This window comes from Ambystoma mexicanum, chromosome 4p, assembly GCF_040938575.1.
Source record: "Ambystoma mexicanum isolate Mex_15411 chromosome 4p, UKY_AmexF1_1, whole genome shotgun sequence".
In the NCBI taxonomy this organism is placed as follows: domain Eukaryota; kingdom Metazoa; phylum Chordata; class Amphibia; order Caudata; family Ambystomatidae; genus Ambystoma; species Ambystoma mexicanum.
The window spans coordinates 59,517,586-59,538,879 of NC_090927.1; the positions used below are offsets into that span (position 1 = coordinate 59,517,586).

Here is a 21,294-nt window from a genome sequence, read left to right on the forward strand (position 1 = left end):
TAGGAAGTGGACGTGGATGGTTCATTGTAGTGGTAATTGATTTGTTTTCCAGGTGGACGGAGTTTAAAATTGTGAGGGAGGTGTCATCTCAGTGTATTATTGAATTTCTACAGAGTATTTTTGAAAGGGAAGGATTGCCTAGGTCCATCTTGACTGACAATGGCAGTCAATTTGTTGGTGGATTATTTCAGGATTATTTAAGGATGTGTGTAATAAAGCATTAGCAAACTGCCTTTTATCAACCTCAGACTAATGGCATAGCAGAAAGGGTGAATCGTTGCATCATGGATGCTGTGCAGATGAGTGGAGTAACGGGAAAAGATAAGAAAATTGCAATCGGGGAATGGCTATATGCATTGCGCTTAGACCCCCATGCAGAAACTGGAATTAGTGCATTTGAATTGATGAGGGGTAGAAAACCCAATACTTTGGTATCACCACCATGGTTGGGAAGGACTAGAGAAACCAATTGGGTGTTGGAAGAAGTAAGAAGAAGAATGGAAGAGAGACCCTGGGAGTGCTTTGCAGTGATGGGTCGCCATCACGCACACTGATGCTCCAGTGTCTACGAGTACTGCCATCTTTGCCCCTTCTACAGGGTCTCCTCTTTCTCTTTATGGAGTCTATGCTTGAGATGAAAAAGATGTCCTCTTCCTCTTCTGCCAGGTCTTGACTCGGTGCTTTCTGTTCGACGACCGCTAGTTGCCTCTGCCGCCGCGCAGTATCACTGGGCGTCCTGCTAGGTTCTATGGAAATAGTCACGTGTGTGGGGGCTTTACACATTCCAGTTAAATGACCTGCTGTTCCACAGCATCCGCATACTCTCCTCTTCGCTGGGCATTCCCCCATGTGCGGAAGGTCATAGCCACACTTTTGCCAGGGCAGCGGTGTATCTTTGTGTTCCATCTGGGCCTTGCCTGACCAACATTCGGTGGGTGCCCTATAGCACACGCGTCCTTCACTTTCAGCGAACGAATCGTAGCGTCCATAGGTTGCGCGGCTCTCTGCCAGTTCATAAGATCTGCCCATTTCCAGAATGGGGGTTAACGTCAGACCAGGCTTGGTGGCGCAGCTTCCCCGAGGCGCACCCTTGTATTAGTTAGTTTCGCACCATGCCGTCCTCATTCTCCCATAAACACCAACTTGCCAGATGACAAAGCCTGCCATAACACTGGTCCAAGGATTCCTCCTCCTTCTCACTGCACATAACAAACCTTTCATAGTCCTGATTCGCTAGTGGCAAGAAGTGTTCTTTGAGGCTGCCTATCCCTGCTTGATAGGAGTTATCAATGGGAGTGAGGGACTTGAAAATCTTGTGAACCTCCAACCCAGCGTGTTGCAATTTTTGCCTCATCTGTCTAATCGGTTGTCCAACTTCTCTATCCAGAGCAACCATTTCGGTCCCAGCTTCGAGAGATTTCCTTAAGTGTCAAATTCCGGCATTGGGGCCAATGTCCCTTGCTGGCGTGGTGCTCTTCTTGCCATAGGGGCCTTGTGCGCCTTGTCCAGCACCCTGGAGGTCGTCTTCATCGCTCATGGCTGCAGATCGTAAAGGCACCCTCTTTGTACAAATAGGCCGGGATTTGTCACCTGGTGGTGCACTTCCGGGACGTCCGGTGCTGTGGTAGTCAAGCACGGCTCCTGTTTGTTGACCATGATCTGGTGTGAGGCACAACAGCCCCTCCGGACACCAACTCAGTAGGACCGAGAGAAATCCCAATGGGTGACAAAATAGAAAAGAAATGTTTTGAAAGTGCCCTTGTGGCCCTGTTGTAGCCTTTGATCCTTGACTCTTGTTGGTGCCAAAAATGACCCACAAGGCGCACAAGCACTCCACGAGTGGAGCCGATGCTGTTGGGTCACAAAAATGCCAGCGTTTGCCTTACCGTGATGATCAATGCATCTGACAGGTGACGACGGATCAGGCTGCTGGAGATGCCTCCTCATCGCCAAATGTTTTATGCTTTGGTACCCCAGGACTCTTGCATGTAGGCCTTGCCCCACCCATCCCTGAAAGGAACACTTGGACACAGGGCCTACTATATCGGGCTCCCGGCATGCACTACCATGGTGTGGGACCGCCCCCTTTACTACCTTAGCACGTGATCACATCACACCTCTTACCACGTGTAGGCGACACAAAAGTACATACCAATAGGAATAACCACCACTTTGCGCAAGCACAGCACCTTCACCCGTTGTTCAAAAGTCCTTGAGCAAACCATAAGCTTACCCTCACCCACCTTATGTATAAAGCGAGGTGAACGAGCCCACTCCTGTACAGATTTCGCAATTTAAATTGGGCACACCTTCCTGAAATCCTGCTCTTCCACAGCACTCGCCATAATAACCACAAAATCCCTCTCCTTAGGAGCACCCGCATGCAGCACACAAGACCCACTACCCTCCACAGTTTCCGCAACACTCCCTACTGCACCATTCTCCCTCTAAAGGATGAAGAGGCACCACCTCCTCATGCTCCAACACTGCATACCTTGAAGAAACAGCAAAGCCACAGTCACCCTCAGCATAACCTAGTATCCACAGGAGACGCGCTCCTATTCATACCCTGCCGCTTACACTCCTTGAAAGGAACGGACTGGCACTCACAACCGCATCACTAGAGCCCACCTGCACAGCCCGCGGCGGCTGGACTCTAGCGTGCTTTCGAGGGTCCTCCTGGCCCGTGTGGCCGTCTGACTAAAGTGCGCAGCCAGCGCTGGGAGGTCTCATTACACGACGCCAAATCCTGTCAGGATCCTGTCAGAAACCGCCGCGCCCCTGACGCTCGCTTTATTCTCCTTTTCAGCACCCGCCCGCCACGCTCAGGGAGCCAATAGCATTGCGAGGAAAGGACACGCGCCGTCCAATGAGGGAGCGGCCGAGCACCCGCAAGCACGCAGCAAAGACCCGGCTGGCAGCCGGCACACTGCGCATGCGCGCACTCCATCCCTCCCTCCGGCTCCGAGACCTGAACGGCAGGCGGCCGCTCGTCTCCTCTGATGGCGCCGCGGGGTGCGACGAGACCGGAGGGGCCAGGTGAGGCGACCAGAAGCCACGGGGAAGCCCCGCAGCGCTGTGTGTGGCGCAGGACCGAGTGACCATGGCCTATGGAGAGAGACTCAAAGCAAAGGGCATCACTAATAGATATCAATTCCGTCGCAAGACCCCACAGACTGTATAGGACACCGACCATGACCCCTCCCGGACACCCCCTGTAGGGCACACGCACTGGCACCCAGAGACTGAATGCCCTGATCAGAGGCCTAGAGGCCACTGGGTTATATGTGCTATATGAGTGACTAAATAAATAAATAAATAGATCACGCCTGGAGACAGTGCAAGACCTCCCCTGAGACGCCCACAGGCAGGAGGATATGCAACACTCTGATAATCCACACGCCTACTGGCAGACTGCTAGACCTCTGCCCTGACATGCACAGGCTGTTGTTAAGTATTTGTACATAGGACGCCCACAGGCTGGCACCCAGCGTCTGTGACAGCTATAGAGTGTATAGAGGACCCCCACTATAGGACGCCCACAGGCTGGCACCCAGCGTCTGTGACAGCTATAGAGTGTATAGAGGACCCCCACTGTGACACTCGCAGACTCTATAGGCCATGCTGTGGGGTGAGCCCTCGCTGCCACACCTGCAGTGCCCAACACGCCCTCTGTTTCATGCACAGTCTGTGTGCAGGACCCCCACTGACTGTTAAACACACCCTCTCCATCAGAAGCGATTTCCCCAAAGGTTCTAAGGTTTCCTTTTCTGGTTAGGGTAGCTGGTGTGGGAATCTTGCACTTCCCACACATATGAGATGTTGTGCTCTTTTCATCAAGTAAGTGCCATAGTGCGTTTCTCAATGGCCAACAGTCTTAATCTCATTTCTTTCCAACCCATCCAGAGAATACAGGTCATAGGACACCTTTTGCCTGACTCAGCAGATCACTCAAGACCTCTCCTCCCTGGAGTCATGGTCTGGCTCTGGTGAAATGTTTCTCCCTCTTCCTCTGGCCGTTTATATGCTGTGCCTTACATACTCGTTCACGTTCAAGTTTCCCCTCTAATTCCTTGTGCCCAATCTTGTGTTCTATGGAGTTCTCAATTCACTTAAGTTTATTTGCACTAGGTGGATCCACAGTTGCCAGCTTCAAAATAGCCCATTGGCCATCTTGGTGTTAGGCATAATTTCCAATTCAACGCTTGTTCTGTAATGATCAAGCTTTGTCTCGGCTTCCTGGCTTCAACGATGGGTCCGTGGTCCATCTCTACACTCACCTGAATTTCAACAAATGGTGTGAAAGGTACATGTTTCGATATATGATATGATAGTTTATTTATATTGTGCCCATACACAAGTGTTTCAGGTAGGGGTTCCTACCGGGAAGTGGAGCACAGCCTCAGCAAGCTGAAATTCAGTCTGTTCTTAATCCCTTTTGCCACCAGTCACACATCACTCCACCACTGTTCTCTGATGATTATATTTCATAAATATATCTTTATTATAACATATGGTACTTTTACAAAGAAATGTCCCAGACTTAACTACCCACTGCTGAATCGGGAACAAGAAACAAGTTGGTTTTTAGTTTGATTATTCTGTTTTATTTAAAACTTTGTCAAGAAATTAAACATGGTGTCCTAACTTTCACTATTGGGTGAGTCAGTTACAAAATTCCAGATAAACGCAACCAAATTTTCTACAGAAAAGCAATCCATTGCACCTGCTACTATCTCACTTACGTTTACATTCACAATCCACACAAACATCTAAGCACATAAAAGCAAATCTGAATAACTATTCTAGACAAAAGAATACAGTCCTTCAGTATCAACATTCTAGTCGTGGATTATCAAATTAAAACTAGCACAAAACAATTCCTAGAATAAACTTTACAAAAATACAATTCACTTGTTTTTGTCTGAAACTATACAACACGTTTTGGCATCGGAATAAAATGTCTTTAGCATAGAATGCATTAACTTTAAAATATTGGCCATTGTTCATTTCATCTTGGACATAGATACAAAAGTGGTTCCTAGGGCTAACATGGCTATTCTGAAGGTTTGGGTTAAGGATTAAGTTCTATTTTAGAGAGTAAAATATATTGATGTATTAAAGGGCACACATGCATAAGAGTAAAACATGGAAGTAGAAAATATATCAGAAAATTAACTTTACTTGGTTTAGGAAGTCCACTTTAATGCAGAATCCTTTTTTTATGTAGGGTTATTTGGAAAATTCACATTGACATTTCTCTGAAAATTGTGTTTTTGTAATGATAATACTAAGAATGTTTTTGTGTTGGTTTGTATTCGAATAGCATTGTCTAGAACAGTTCAGATTTGCTTTTTATGTATGGATCTTTGTGTATATCGTGAATGTACACATTAACGAGACGATTCAGTTTTTCTACTATACAATCTATGAGGCTTTGCACACTGTATGATTTAGTGACATGCTTTCCCTGCTCTTTCTGATAATTGTGGCAATTCTCCGTAGGTGTTGTAGGGTATTGGTGCAGCTTACCCTAGCTGACATTTCCGCATTGTGCAGACCAAAAGAACACATGACAGGTGATGTAAGTGTCACCAGACTTTATTCAAGGCCTAGCGGTTTCTCTACAAAGGATCCTCTAGCCTCCAAAATATTCAAACACATGTAAGAAATTGATGGTTAGCTGCTGCAGCATGTAAGACTGCCTTGAAGGGGATTCAAGAGGAATTATAGACATGTTGAGAGGGTGTTTCCAAACTATGTGTGGAAGACATGTGCCTGAACAGTCAAATCACTTTTTGGGAAGTGGGGCGGACTGGGGTTATGGTTTATTTTATTTTTTCAGGAGTTTGAGGTGATACCAGGCAATTTATTCTTTTTCAAGATGTGACATTGAAGCAAAACTCATGTAAAAAAAGACACAAGATTTAACACTGTGAGTTTGGAGTAAAACTGCTGCGGTACGATGTCCTGGAGCTCTGAGAGGAGCCGGTCTCAAAATGTGCACTCATCGCTCGCCATTGGCAAGTGATAGTTGACTCTTGGCGAGTAAGAAATGGTGTGCTGGCTGAATGTTGATAGGGACGAGTGACGAGAAGCCTGCAACTTTACACTTTTACCCCTTGTGTGTGCATTCTCTGCAGTTGGATAATAACATTTTTGTTTTCGTGGGCATAGTTTCTGGCAGGATCTTATAACTTGACTACAAAAAATCAGTTCACAACGCCTTGTGTAAGTTCTAAGAATAAGTCATATAACCCTACTAGATTGTTGCATTCGGAGAATAAACAGTTACTCACTGTTCCTCATTGGTGTTCTAAGTCCTGCAAATACAAATTCAAAATACAAAGTAATGATTGAATCAGTGACAGAAGGATGGAAATCCCATACATCTTTACATTGTCAGTGGGAGATATGTAATGAAGGACTGCCTAAATCTTTTATTTATCCATTTGAACAATAGATGTTGACACATATCCTAAAAAATGAAATTGTATCTTTGTGACACTGGCATTTAGACATGTCGCATAACTGGGTATTCAACAGTACTTTTCACACATATTTTGGATGTTCGGTCTTGGTCCTAGAAAATAACTGATGTCCGAGTCAATCTCCATGAAGATAGTCCTGGAAGATCTCCATATGAGGCCGAAATCATGGTATACATTGGGGCAGCTTTTTATATATGGAAAAGAGCAATTTTCCTTTTTAATGTGTTATTGTGAATGTAGGTTATGTACTGTTTTCTTTTAAATAATTCAAGGAATAATGTATAGTTATTTCTGTATAATCTGTTGGGTAGTATATATGGAAGTATGGACTATGTACTTGTTGGTAAGGAATTCGATAGGACAACCTTCTCTTCTTGTGGATCAATATGTGAGTCTTGAACAATATTGTAAAGCAATGTGTTATTCCCTAAATGTTTCTATAACTGCTTTTAACATGTTTCAGTGTATAAGGTTTTAATTAACCAATTTGCGCTTTAAACTAATAAAAAAACACAAGTTAGTCCTGGAAGATCTCATTCACATATCTTTTGAAAAGTTGATGGACAACGGGAGATGATGTTATAAATGGCAGAGTTGGCACTTGAACGCTTTCTCTCATTGTATGCTTCCTTTCAGTCAATAATCCTTCAACCGATCTAGTAAAACGATATTTGGAAGAAAAGCATTAAGATTCTTGACTGTCTGGGGAAATGAGCTTGAGATAGTATATGCATAGACTTTCACATCAGCCCTTTTTACTGATCCAAAGTAACCCTACACTTGAAAGTGATTTTGAGGCTATGCTCACGCCTTTAATGAGGCTGTCCTGTGTATGTGTCTTTCTCCTTTCCAGTAAGAGCATATTTATTTTCCATTTATGGCATATATCTACGTCAAGGTAAGCACATAGTTGCAGATAAAAGAATATTGTATGTCTACTGTGGGGGGAAATGCCTCTACTTCCTGCTCTTTATAGACTGCTTCTTATTCACGCTATACAACTCAAAGCGAGACTCTTGCAACGAGCAATGTTGTAGCTGGAACTGGGGTCAGCAAAGTGGTGGCTTCTGGAAACCTCTCCTTGAAGTAATGATGTGTAAAGTAAACCGAACGTAGTGTGATGGTTTGAGCTACCCAGTCAATAATGGATTATATTGAATGAGACAATGAAGCCACAATATCTTTTATTGGTTAAAACTAAATTCCACCTTTAACATACAACTTAATAAGAAGCAAATACAGCAATAAAAAAGAGAAATTATTTCAAATACCAAAAAAGAACAAAGAGAAAAAAATAAGAATAGAAAGAGAGTAAAAATGAAATAGAAACTAATAAAATCCAACCCTACAATCAATTCATCTTTCCATTTGCAGATTAAATAAAATATCTTTTCCACCGATAAAAAAAAAACACCTAAAAGTGAGAATGCATTTAAAATCAACACAACTCCTGATCATCGTCAGACACTTCGTATTTCCATTTTCCAGATAGACTACACATCCTTCACATTAAGAATGACATAACGAAGGATGAGACAGTATTCCCAATTGATGTGGTTGAACCTGACAAACAGTAATTCCACATGTAATCTGCTCATATTGAATACTCATTTTGATATTTATGGAATGCTCTTACCCTAATGTGTTTTAAGTATTACATACAAGCAGTAAATGCCTTGCTCTCTCTATCTGTGTTTCATCGTTACAAAATCTGCAGAAAGCAGTGTCTGTTATTTTCAGTCCATATCTCAGTAATACTTCCTCGGTCCGAACCAAATTTTAGGGAAATCTAAGGAAGGTGGATTGTACCTGTTTGCTAGATAATACATCAACAAATATGGGGCAAATATTCCCAGTTTTTGAAACTATCATATTTGAGATGGCTTAAAGATGGATATGCATGAAGTTCCAAGATAGTGTTGGCCCAATCTGCTGCAAATATTGCTTTCTTTACTCTAGCTAGTTTGCCAGTAAGATCTAACATAGAGCACCCTGACTTAGCCAAAAGAATTTGTGCCAACCCCTTTAACTAGGACAAGGGACGAAGTTCACCACGTTCACATGCCTTTTTACGGTCTGCCAACCATGGGTTCTCTGATGCAGTTAACATGTTCCCATAAAAGGATAGGTAACGCCAATATGCTCTAGCCTTCAGCGAAATGGTCCCCATTTCGTACCGGATGATTACAAGTGTCGTCGAGGATGGAAGATGCAAGACCCTTTTTTATATTGAGGCTTCCAAAAAAGACAAATAATCAATTAGTACTGGATCATTTACTTCAATCCCGTAGAGTAATTTCGGGACACTCTTGCCCTCGAAGAAACTCCTACAGGGCAGTAAGGAGAACTTGCAGAATTTGGAATCCACCCTTTGTAGTTGATAAGCCGATTTGGTGGCCTTAGATAAAAGCCATGATAAAATGAAAGTGAGCAATTGTTTGGAATAGATCTTACAGCCTAAATACTGAAAATAGTCTATCCTCTCAACTACCTCAGAATGCACCCTCCACTTGATTGTGACCTGTTTCCTGGCATTAGAGAGTTGCCTGTTTCAGGGTATTAGAGAGTTGCATCATCTTAGTCTTTACCGGGTTCAGTGTTAAAGAATTGGCCTTCGCGAAGGCGGAAAACCTGTTCAAGAGTCTCTGGAGGTCAATTGGGGTGTTATCAAAGACTATACAGTCTCGATAGCCCGTCCATAAAGGTCGTAAAATGGATATTTTCGAGTTTGCCAAGGGCATCGGCAGTAATTGCTGGTCCAAATCAGCCATGTACAGATTGTATAGGCAAGGGGCTAAGACGCAACCCTGCCTTATCCCTCTGTATGTTTTTATTGGGCGGGCACAACAAGCCTTGGTGGTTCAGACTTATTTGTATGGTCGAGTGGCTATGGAGCGCAACTATTAGTCTTAGAAGACCTGGTGGAATACCCTGATTCTGAAGGTTACACCACAGCAGTGACCCGTCGAATGCTGCTGCAAGGTTGATAGTGGCCTTGGAAATCGGGTTACTCCCTCTTGACCAAGCATGACCCTGTATACACTTAAGTAGCATACCATTCAAAATGGTACCCATCCCTTTCCTGGGTCCAGTTTGCCACTTGGGTCATTTTGTATATTGGCCCAGGTTTCCAGGTGTTGTAACAGGATGCAGTAAAGCAGTTAGAGTCCGCATCAAGTATGGCTATTGGGCGGTAGTTGGATGGCGACGCTCTATCCCCTCTCTTGTAAATGGGAATAATGTGGGCACGTCCCCACGTTGGAGGAAATTTCTCAAGTTCGATGATGTCGAGATATAAAGTGTGTGGAATCTTTTCCCAGAGTGCCGGATTCAGTTTAAACAAGTAAGCTCATTCAGACCCAGTGCCCTCGAGTTACTGATGTTACCAATTAACTCAATTAAATATGGCTGAGAATATCCAAAGGGTCACCCTTAGCAAATTCATTAGCTGTTATACCTCTGACTTGCGCGGTGGGCATAGCATACAGGGACTCAAAATGATGTACCCAGTCTTCCTCTACCACACCATTCACCAACCTGCCCATTTGCGTGTTTCCAGTTGCATTAATCAACGACCAGAAGGATCTGGAATCCCTATCTAAGAGTGCAGATAACATTGTTTCCGCATCCAGTTGAAAACGATGAGCTCTGGATGTGCGGAGACAGTTTTTATACCTCTGCCGTGCTTTCCTGATATAAGCCCCTTTGGACAGCTCAGAGAGCTGAGAGTTGTTTTTGATATGCCTAAGCAAACATTTGTATTCTCTTCACCTGACAACCACATCAGCATTGTAAGTGTGAGTGTGGAGATGTAAACGAGATTTCCTGGAGCCTGCCCTTGAAGTGTAAGGAGCAATTACACTATCTAGAAAGCACTCTAAGTTCTCAACAGAGAACATGGTGCACATTTCTAGCTTATATTTATCGGCTGTAACCTTTGCAACAGCTTGGGTGACCCTTACTAGCATGTCGGGTGTCCAATGTAGATGGTTGCCCTGCATGTTGGGTGCCACAGCAGGCCGCCCCAGATTTATTGCAATCTAAGTACGTTGGCTAGAAAATTGAAATGGGCTTTCAAAATAAAGTGATCGCTTAAAACAAGAGCTGTTGGTCCCACAAACGCAGTTGATGGTGGAAAGACTCCACCCATTAGACCACGTAGCAGAGGGGGGGAATATCTCTAAAGACCGAACCATTAAGAGGTGAGAGCCCCATCCCAGTAAGACAATCGATCCACCCTCTTCATTCCCAGATTTGGAAACCTTGTTTTTCAAACATCCTACATTCAACTCCAAAAACGGAAAGACAGTCTGAGTTTAAGTCCCCTGCCACTAGAATGTGCCCTGAAGGTGTTGTATTATACCAGTCTGCCACATATAAAGAGATGGATTTGACCACCTTTGTTATTGCCCCCATAACCTGGTGCCAATAGATGTTGATAAAGCCGCACATTCACGTCCATGCCAGTTGCAAGTCTAATATGAGTGGCCAACACCCCGAAGCGGACCTCAATGCTAGCAACCACCTTTAATGGCAGAGATGTTTTTACTAGGGTCAGCAGACCACCACATGGGCGGCCATTCACACCTTGTTTTGCGAAATGGTGGGCGACACAGTAACCGTCAAAAGTAGGCTCCCCCTTAATCTAACTATCCTGCAAAACAATCACTGTGTGTGACCTAAATAAACAAGCCAAAGATAGATTATTTAACAGGTGAACATGTCCTATGGAATTAAAGGAAACCACTGAGAAGCGGCCACTCTTCTAATTTAGGGCCTCATCCGAAAACCCATGCTTCCCAAGTTGAGAACTCAAAGTCTAACTTGAGGAAGTTGCCAGGAGCCAGGACCAGTCAATTCATGATTTTTCTTTTTAAGGCCAGAACCTGCTCTTCCACTGTAACTCTCTGTCCCAGTCTATGGCCTTATTGGAGCCCGCAAGAGAAGCCCTCGCCCTGTAGAAGGTTGACCTTGAATGGTAGCAAATCGTAACCCAAACATCTCAGATTATCTTGCTCCTTCAGTGACGTGTCCATCACGAGTTTGAATTTAATAGAGATCACTGCTTGATCTAGTTGGCAGCAATCAGGAAAGAGTACTCTATCCAAGTCACAAGATTTGATGCCTCCCAACAATGGTATTTTTTGTAGCAGAGACAGTAGATTTGGGTGGTTCAAAATAGAGGAGCGGGTTTCAGGAATTACACTTTCATCACAGTAATTCATCTTGTGCTTTCTGAGATGTATGAAGTGACTTCTGCAGGCCCAATGGACCCTGGGGGAAACGATCTTGTCTACTTGCCCGCAGTCGTTCGAGCCACCCTGTGGCAATTGTGACCTGGGTGGGATGACAAAAACAGGCCCCTGAACCTGTAAATTTGTATTTGTAGTCGGGGGCATGGGCTGACTGCAGGGCACCGCGGGGAAGACTTCAATGGCAACTTGTAGAGGAGCTTTGGGCACTAATGAGACACCTCCACCCCCTTTGACCTGTGAGCTCTGTGAGGTGGATTGACATGCAACCTGGCATATGTCGTCCGTTGAGGCCCCCGCCCAATCCAGCTGAGATAAGGCTGCCTTCACTGTACCTGCAAACAAGGATTGGATAAAATTACATGCCCCTTGGTTTTTTGCATTTTTGGAGGGCATATTTTTAGATTTCTTTTTCTGTCGAGCATGAAGTCTTATTGTACGAGCGGGCTTGTCTACGACCTCCCGACATCTTAACACGACCCTTGCAGAGAATTTCCTCCACCGATTCTTCTGCTATGGCATTCTGCATATTGATGTCCAAAATCTCGGGCACAGCCGGTACTTGTTTGTGGCGATGTCAGCCTGCTGCCTGTGTGGCATCTGTGCCGGGCATGTTACCCCAGACTGTCTCCCAATGGGAGCCTGCTGGATAACTGGGCAAGCGGAAGATGTCAAAGGGGCATTAATCTCACCCACTGGAACCTGAGCAGCCCATTGTTCATGGGCTTCCTTCTCAGGTGTTCCCGGTGGGGCGACTTTAGACATCCGTGCAACTTGTCTTATAGGTTCATTAGTGACCGTACCCATAGTTTCCTCTACTGTCAATAGAGGTGTTTCAGCGGAGCCAAATTTCCTGGAGAAAAGAAACTCCCTTGCAAGGACTTGCAGATCAATGTGATCAAACTTGAACAGCAATGATTCAAGTAATGCCGTGTTCGTTTTGGTCTCTCGTTGTATACTGTTAGGCAGAATTATATGCAGAACCCTTTGGGAACACCACACACAATTAAGACTACAAGTGACAGTACAAATTCACCTTTGGTCCAAGCCTGTACTACATAGTAAAGTGGTAGAAGTGGCTGAGCAGCCAGACGTATCTCAAGAGTAAAGTGAGCAGTATCAATAGTTACACAAAGCACAGAAATTACTATGGTTCAAACAAACACTGACTCAAGGTTTCTGAGTAAAAGAATGTACATTTATTTACACATCAGTTGTATAACATTTCACTAAAGTAAAGCAGTTGAAAAATCACACTCTTAATATACTATACCACACCCAATAGATTCTGGACAAGTTATGCTCAAAATGAAGTGTGAGCAAAATGGCACTCCAGCAATTTAAAAGGGAGGAAAAGACAAAGTTAGACTAAAATTGAATAACACCAACAGGTAAGTAAGCAGGGCAATCTAGAAAGAGGAACTACAGTAATGGAATCAAATCAAAAAGGCTTAGGGCCAAAGTCAATAGGACAAAAGTCTTTTGCTCATGATCACACTGTTCATGGTAGTTCGCGGTTAAGTCTTTGCCAAGAGTTCCGGACGAAGTTGGTCGGGAGAAAAGTTAGTTTAAAGAGTAGAGAAGGACAAGCCCTCGGATTGGCGAAAGGTTTCACACACCTTCACCACGGCTGGACAGAACGAACAACCGGATTTGCACAGTACCTTTTAAATGGAGAAGAAGCTGTAACTGAGGCGGACGTTCCTGGCAGTTCCTGAAGCGACTGTCGGACTGACATGAAGTAGGAAGACTGGAGGGTCCTGCACTGCCCAGGGAAGAAACCAGCAGCAGAGCAAAACAACGAATAAAAGGTGCGCTCCTTAAAACCCAAGCACGGTCTGACTTTCCAGGCTATCCGGTTCACTGTAGCTTTGTACAGCAAATTCGACCACAGGAGGGAGTCCTGGCCTGCAGTTTGGGCGAACTGGTTGGTCCCACCAGCTCAAGGGAAGAAGATTCCTGGTAGATCTTCTCTGTCGTTGGAGCTTGAAGGTTCGGACCTGCAGAAAGGCTTCACCGGGCGGTTCAGTCATTGTAGGGGTCCTCTTCCGTCAGCTCCTCGTCGGTTCTTTCGTTCTCAGTGGCGACTCTGCCTTTCCAGACCCAGAGACATGCTTTTTTATGCGGTTTTCCCCCATTCACACAGCCTGGGACAGTAACCACTGCCAATCAGATCAGAGTGTGACATGGGTCTCCAAGGAGACCCTGTGCAGGGAGTCCTAAACACCGCCCTTACATCCTGTCCCCCCAGACATACAGGTGCCTAAGGAGGGCTTTGTGCGGAGTAAAACACTAGAAAGACATTTTCAAAAAGAAATGGTTAATAAACCCAGCCGGAACCATATAAAAAACTAGTAGGTGAGGCTCCACAGTCTATGAACACAAGAAAATGTTAAACACACACAGCAAAACACATGTAAGAGTGGGGAAAAAGGGCTCGCACTCTTACCAGGTGAAAAAAAAATCCTAGAAATCCAGCAAAGCTACTGAGGGACTCAGTAGGTAAGGGAAATTAGCCATTTTGGAGAATTCTCCCTAACATATACCTTCATATAAGGAGACCAAAATACATAGGACCTGATTTATCTCTCTGAACAGACCGTCTCTCTCCTTTGCCATCCTCAGCTCGATGCATCTTCACTGATTACTGTCACAGAGGGAGTGGGGTAAGGGGTAGTGCTAGAGAGGAGGAAAAGAAGAAGTAGAAGTAGTCCCTGACCAGTACATCATGTCAGGGGGGAGTATCCACTATAGAAAGGTCCAATGGCACTTACTTGAGGAAAGCGGCATTTGCTTCAGATTGAATACTGGATTCTGATAATACTTCTTGATTCTGCTTTGGTGGAGTCTGTTGGAAGTTGCAGAAATCACTTGCAGTAGATTTTTGCCAATGCTGTACTTACTATTAGGTCATTCACTGATGACTCACCGGTGGCAAAAAGGACGTAATCGGGTTCTGACATTGTGTTTTCAGGTTCTGAGATTTTTTCCCGTTAACTGCCATAGATGGATTTAGAGCCAGCACAGCCCCATTTTTGTGGGTGAAGGTGGGAGGGGCAGCGTGATAGCAGCCAGCATCTCTTTGTACGTAATAGGTCTACAAGGTGGAGTCAAGGTAGCACTGCCACTATGGAGATCGTAAGTCATTCCTCTTGATGATGGTATGCTCATGGCAACGTGGCAGCATCTGATATAAGTGGTATAGTGAGTTGTAATTAGTCTCAAGTGGATAATCTGGCCCCTGCTTCAGCCAGTATTTATCAGAGGATAAGTAGGCTCAAGAAGGCAATCTAGCCCATGCTTCAACCAGTATCAGAGGAGCTAAAAGGCCAGCGTCGCAGACGCTCCTCTAGTCAGCAGTGTATCTGGCAAGCAGGAGTATTACAGTTCAAGAGGTTCGCAAAGGCCATGGTAAACAAAAGTGAAATGCATGTATGTCAATTTCCGAGTCAGTATCCACAAATGGACCCCATACCAGTTTCCGACTCCGTATCCACAAATGGACCCCATACCAGTTTCCGACTCCGTATCCACAAATGGACTCCAGACCAAGTGATTTTTCAAATTTCAGGCGTGTGCTTGATACGTTGAAACAATAGCTAAGTACATAGCAATGAATCACATTACCCGCTCTATGATGGGGTCCTGTAGCCTGCAAACCCACAGTCCAGCAGCCTAGCCGAACAAGAACACTCTACTCGCACACCGCGCAGGCTCTGCGCCGGTAATTACTCTTTGTAGTGTTATGCTGGCTCTGATTGTCCTTATCTCCTCCACCCAAGCAACAGCAAGCAAATAAAGATTTCCAACGGTAAAGCAAATGTCCTCCACGAGTAACACAAACGCACTACTCGCACACCGCCACAATAGTAAATTGAGTTGAAGGGCAGTTTACAATCAAAAGTGATCTGGGAGTGTGGAGAGTGTCTGGTGTCTTGAGGGAAGACTACAGCTTGTGCGTTTCTACGAACATTTGCCAAGTGGACTTTTGGCACTTGAAAACACTGCATCCAGTTTTGCGGTAAAGGATATTCAGTCTTTCCTTTACTTGGAGTCATTGTATCCAGCCATTATATCCAGTCTTTCTGCCAGTCTCACAGCTGAGCCAGGCCCCGCTTCCTGCTTACGCCTGCATCAAAAACATTCTGCTAAGCGTAGCAGAGTGTGGAGAGTGTCTGGTGTTCCGGTGGGCAGTGGACTTATAGATGAAGGAAGAACTCTACGAAGCTCAAAAAATAAAAAAGATGGGGCTGTCGCCGGCTTATCCGTGTGCGATACATCAGCAGCTGTGTCACCAATGCAACCGACTATGGAAGACTTTGTGTCTGATTCACCTATACCGGGTAAGCCTGCTCGTAAATCCACATTTTTAAATGTTGCACTTGCGGCTTTCCCCACTATACAACGACATATGTCAACAAGTGTAAGTCCACGGATACTCGTGCCTACTGGTTCCAAAGTTGGGGATGAACCAGAATCAAGTCTCACAAGTTATGGGAGTGAATACAGACGATACAACAAGTGGAGTACTGTTGTGCCTACAGAATGTTGTTTCAATCGATTCGAGGTCGGACATTACATCTATGCCACATGTGTCTCAGAGCTCTCCTGAAGCGACGAGTGAGAAAGACGAGACGGTGCAGGGGCACTCAGTTGCCCCTCTTATCAATCTTCTATCTTGCCGAAGACATTGGCAATTGATACCTCGGTGTGCCACAAGGAAGTCGTGGTAAGAGCCATGATGCACACTGAGCCTGGCAAGCAAAATTGACACATTCTGTGTGAGGCTCCCCTGAAAAAACATGAACAATGCTATACTGGATGGAAAGCCAGAGAACACGGATGTGAACAATCATGATTTTGACATGAATTGAATACAGGCCGACAGTGTGTTCTTGTACAACCGCCTGATCCAACTTCGAATGATCATTTGAAATACTTCGCTCCCCAGAAGCATTTTTCCTGCTTTAACCTGAACAAAAACTTTAAAAGATTCTTCTAAACAAGGTGGGCACTCCAGAATTTACAGGCTCAGGTGAGGAGTCGTGGCCCTGGAATCAGCTGCTAAAGCTCTAACCCCTTTAAAGGAGGCCATGTAGCACACGTACAAGCTACAACAGATCTATCTGATGCAGAATTTTCAAAACTTACCAGAATGTCTGTATTAGTGGGAAAAGATATTCAAACTCATCATGAAGCAACTGCCTCCACTGATGAGGAAAGCCTTGTGTTTAGGGATCAAACTGCAAAAAACATAGGCACAATCAGAGACATTCGTAGATCACCAACATTGCAGGTGGATTCGAATTTTCCTGACGTCGCCATAATAAAGATCATGATGGATGACGACTTGAGGCACAGAAACCAGTTTAGGGTAGATCATGTGATGGAGGCATTTGACAATTCTAAAAACCAAACAGCAGGTTTAGCAGAAGCCTCCTCGCTGGAAGAAGTCCGAAGTGTTGGCGAAGAAGCTCACCATACAGTTCCGAGAGTTGAGGAGGATTCTTCACAGAAGTTGATAATGGAAGAGAATCATTCACCTATAAGTGAGGCAATGTTCAATAATTTCATTCATAATGTAAATCGATTGAATCATGAAGAAACGAGAGGATTGGTAAATGAACAACAACTTTTATCACCATGGGCCTCATTAGGAGTGTGGAGGTAGCCATGCCGTTCTTAGCGGCATGGCTACCCCCAAACCGGGTACCGGGTCCCAGAAATAGGGAATTACCGGGCCATTGCGACCTTGGAGGGCCCAGTAATTCCTTTTTGCAGGACCCGGACCCGGTACATCCCCATTCCCATTGAGCCCCGATAGGGCTCAATGGGAATGGGGAGGATGCTAACAACGGGCCCGTTAATGACGGGCCCTTTGTTAGCATCTTGGTCTGCTCGCGGGTGCCGCTAAGGACGTCTGGTCAGACCAGATGCTCTTAGCGGCGGCACCCACGAGCAGACCTCGTAATGAGGCGGCAGAGTGATAATGGCGCCAGCAGCTCTACCGGCGCCGTTATCACTCTTATCGCACTCATTGTAATGAGGCCCCATGTCAATTGAACTCAAGAAAGGGACAAGTTACTGGCCATAATCCAGCATTGGAGAGCGTTATTGGTACCCTTCAAAACAAATTCTCGTTGGAGCAGGAAAACACTCAGAGGGAGAGGAGTCAGGATACCAAAAATCATAAACCAGATATGCTCGCTTTGATGTCGACCATCACGATAGCCTTGGCTCCATTTATGAAATTATATGAGAATTTGAACGAAACCTTGAAAGATCATACAACATTACAAGCTATGATGCACTCTAAACTTTTTTAGAGGGCTATGTAACAGCCCATGTTCAAGGTGTCTCCACTGCTCAGCCTCAAATAAAACAAAGAAACACATTATCCAAACATTCCTCTAACCAGCAACTCGCGTGTTCCAGAAGGTCGCAGACAATCATGGTAGCACAACAAGTAGACTTAACAATGGAGCCTGTGAACCAAAGTGCTCTTTGTATTGCCGCTGAGGATGATGCGTCAAATTAGCAGGAGTCGCGATCACAATTAGACTCCAAATAGCTTACCCCCTATGATTAACGGTAATCAGCAAACCGTTAGAAGTCATCAAACAGGGTAGATCCGTGTGTCATACCTGAACACTTTTCGAATGTTATCGAAGCTAACTCTGTTGGCTCAAATGAAATGCGGAATGTGCCCTTTGCCATATTTGGAGCTAAAAAATCGCAAAGGCTTGAAAAGCCACATCAAGTGAAACGAAACTTTAAGGTAACACAATCCAGCAAGACTGCAGTCCTAGTGTTAACTCAAACAAAAGCAAAAAGAGAAACGCCCAAACCAGCTCCTAGAAAGCTACCTGTAAAAAAGCCAAAAAACAAGACCTCCAATTTTGCGTTATCGAAGTCCAACACCAACGAACAATTGTGCATACCAATGACCACTGAAAATGAAATGAGTCCTACATCACAAACAGTATTGAACTTTTCAACATATTCACTAGATCACGCAACTAGTGACTTACATGAGGTGCGAAACCTGCAGGAACAAATGATTGTGCAAGAAGACAGAGCATCACATCCAAGGTTTTCCCTGTCTCAGCCATCTACACCATCTTTCATTACCATGTTAGAAAAAAGGAAAAGATGTTCTACAACCCGCCCTCAATTCGAACGAATAGAGATCAGTGAATCCAGAGATTCAAGAATGGATCTTAAAACACAGGCTGTGACATCAAATCCCAAATCAGATCAAACTCTGCTGTCCACAACTGAACCGCGAATGGGGTTGTTGGGCGTGGAGAATCAGAATGGCAACTTGTATCACAAATTAGATAAAATTTGTTTGAACACAGTTGATCCACAAAGGGTTCTGTTTGGGGTGGAGAAACCAAATGGAATGTCATTACAGCACACTGCCTACAATCAAAATTAGTTACGAGTGCATGAAACCAGCAATTGGCCGAGCGGCAAAAGGTATGTTTCCAATTCTGCAATTGATCGAACAAGTAAAGATAAAAGATCCTTGTTACGAAACTCTGAGCAGCGAACATTCAAACTGGAACGGGTACTAGATACCGAGAACCCTCTAATATTGAACAGAAGAGCAATATTGGAACTCTTCGACCATATCCCCAATCTCTGCCAACTAACTTCGGGAGATCTTAAAACCATTGAGTTTGTTGACAATCGAAGAACAGATCAAATATATTTGCACGTTAGATCCCCAATAATTAAAACCGTGCTCATCGCTGCAACTGAAAACTTTCAAATGTTGGGCTTTGATTTGACTATGGCTATGCCTTTGGAGGGTGTCCAAGTAATTCCTGATGAAAGTTCAACACAAACTGACAGTTGTTTTACGGTACGAGAATTGGTCAGAATGGAGGACACCAAATTGAAACTGAGACTGCTAAGTACTCAGATCCGTTGCAGGTTGGGCGAGTTCCAATTGGGCCGAGACAGAAATTAAATGTAACATTCCAAACGTCCTCCTCTACCTGTGACATTAATCTGACCAATACCCACTCAAAAGCACCAGCTGTCATCAAGAAACAACAAGATTGGTTGTGGCTGCCAAGAACATTAACCGTTCAGAGAGAATTGTAGCAATCCAACAACTCATTGGTGCCCAAAACTAGAATACCTTGTGCAGCAAATTAATAACCTCACCGTCTAAAATTAGCCTCATGGAACATTCGTGGCCACATTCATCTCACCAAAAACAATGACATCAATTTAGGCAATTTTGATGTGCTCTCTTTACAGGAGACTTGGCTTTGTACTAAACCATCTTTAGACGGTTTTTAGATTTCAGTAAGTGCAGCAGTTGTGGGCAAAAAAGGGCGGCCACCAGCAGGGTAGTTGACTGCAATAAAATCAGGCAGTCCTCTAACCCTGATGCAATGTGTATAAAAAAAGCATCTTGTCACAGGAAATTGTAATTAAATTGGAAACGAATATGAACTCCCAAGTGACTGAGACTGCAGTAAAAGTTGTACTGATAAATGCATATTGGAATCCAGCTATGGTATCAAACAAAAGGTTTATTGATCACATAGCAGAACTAATCGATGATGCATATATAAGCCAGAAGACTGGCTATGTGATTGTCTGTGGAGATCTGAATACCTCATGTATAGCTAATAGTGTGGCAACTCAAAATACAGCCCAAAGTCCCGCCAGAGCATCTAGAGGAACAATGTGGAACAATCTGATGGCCAATAAAGAAATGCACATGTTAATAGGAACTCGAAACAAGACAAACCAACACAAATAACATGGGAAGGGATGGGCTCCTCCTCCATCATAGATTGTTTTTGTTTCGCAACTCTTCCTACCACTAATAACTTCATTCAAGGTAATAAAAACAAGAAAAAGTGACCGTCACTTACTCTGTATGGAATGGTTGGGATCCACGAATAAAGCTTGTAAAAGTATGCCGGCTGACATACAAGTGAGCAGTGATGATCAAAGATTGAAGCTAACACATAAGAACATCGAAAAATTGGTAACAGATCTTGAAGACGAAAGATTGATGGTAGACTACAACCCTCTCTTAGAACCACATCGTTGCGATATATCAAACGGACGTTGGTCACCCAATTCTCATCTCCATATTTATAACCAGAAGCCAGTAAACCGGAGGAAAAAGATCCGGAAACTAGAAAGAGTGGGGAAAAAAATGAGATTAAGAGAGGACCTTCAAAATATCTGAGTCAAAAAGAGAAACTTCAGAACTTGGTTGCCTTCCTTGAAACGTGCGATATATCAATCTGCCGCCATGCTGAAGATTTTGGTAAGCAAGAATACTAAGAACTTTTGGGCCTTAATCAAATCAGAGTGCAACCAACGGAAGCCCAATCAAACCCGATAGGCAAAGCTAGATGGATGCAGCACTTTGAGAAAACATATATGGCACCTCAGCCCTTCACAAAATCAGACGTGTTTACCGAAGGTTTGGAGCAATAGTTCATGCCAGCTAGTAAAGACGACATTTGCCATCAAATCGCTCGGCTAAACAACTCCCGAGAACCAGTGCCAGA

At 44.3% G+C, this 21,294-nt stretch overlaps 1 protein-coding gene across 3 annotated transcripts in view; it reads left to right on the forward strand.

Moving 5' to 3' along the window:
• The first annotated feature begins 2,901 nt into the window (after positions 1-2,901).
• Positions 2,902-21,294, forward strand: part of LOC138452991 (zinc finger protein 879-like) — a 203,911-nt gene continuing 185,518 nt past the window's right edge. For 2 of the 3 annotated variants that reach the window (XM_069605378.1, XM_069605377.1), the window contains exon 1: positions 2,928-3,039. The gene's annotated coding sequence lies outside the window, so the exon portion shown is untranslated. Of the gene's footprint in view, positions 3,040-21,294 lie in introns of all 3 variants that reach the window. The other variant, XM_069605379.1, reaches the window with a different exon arrangement.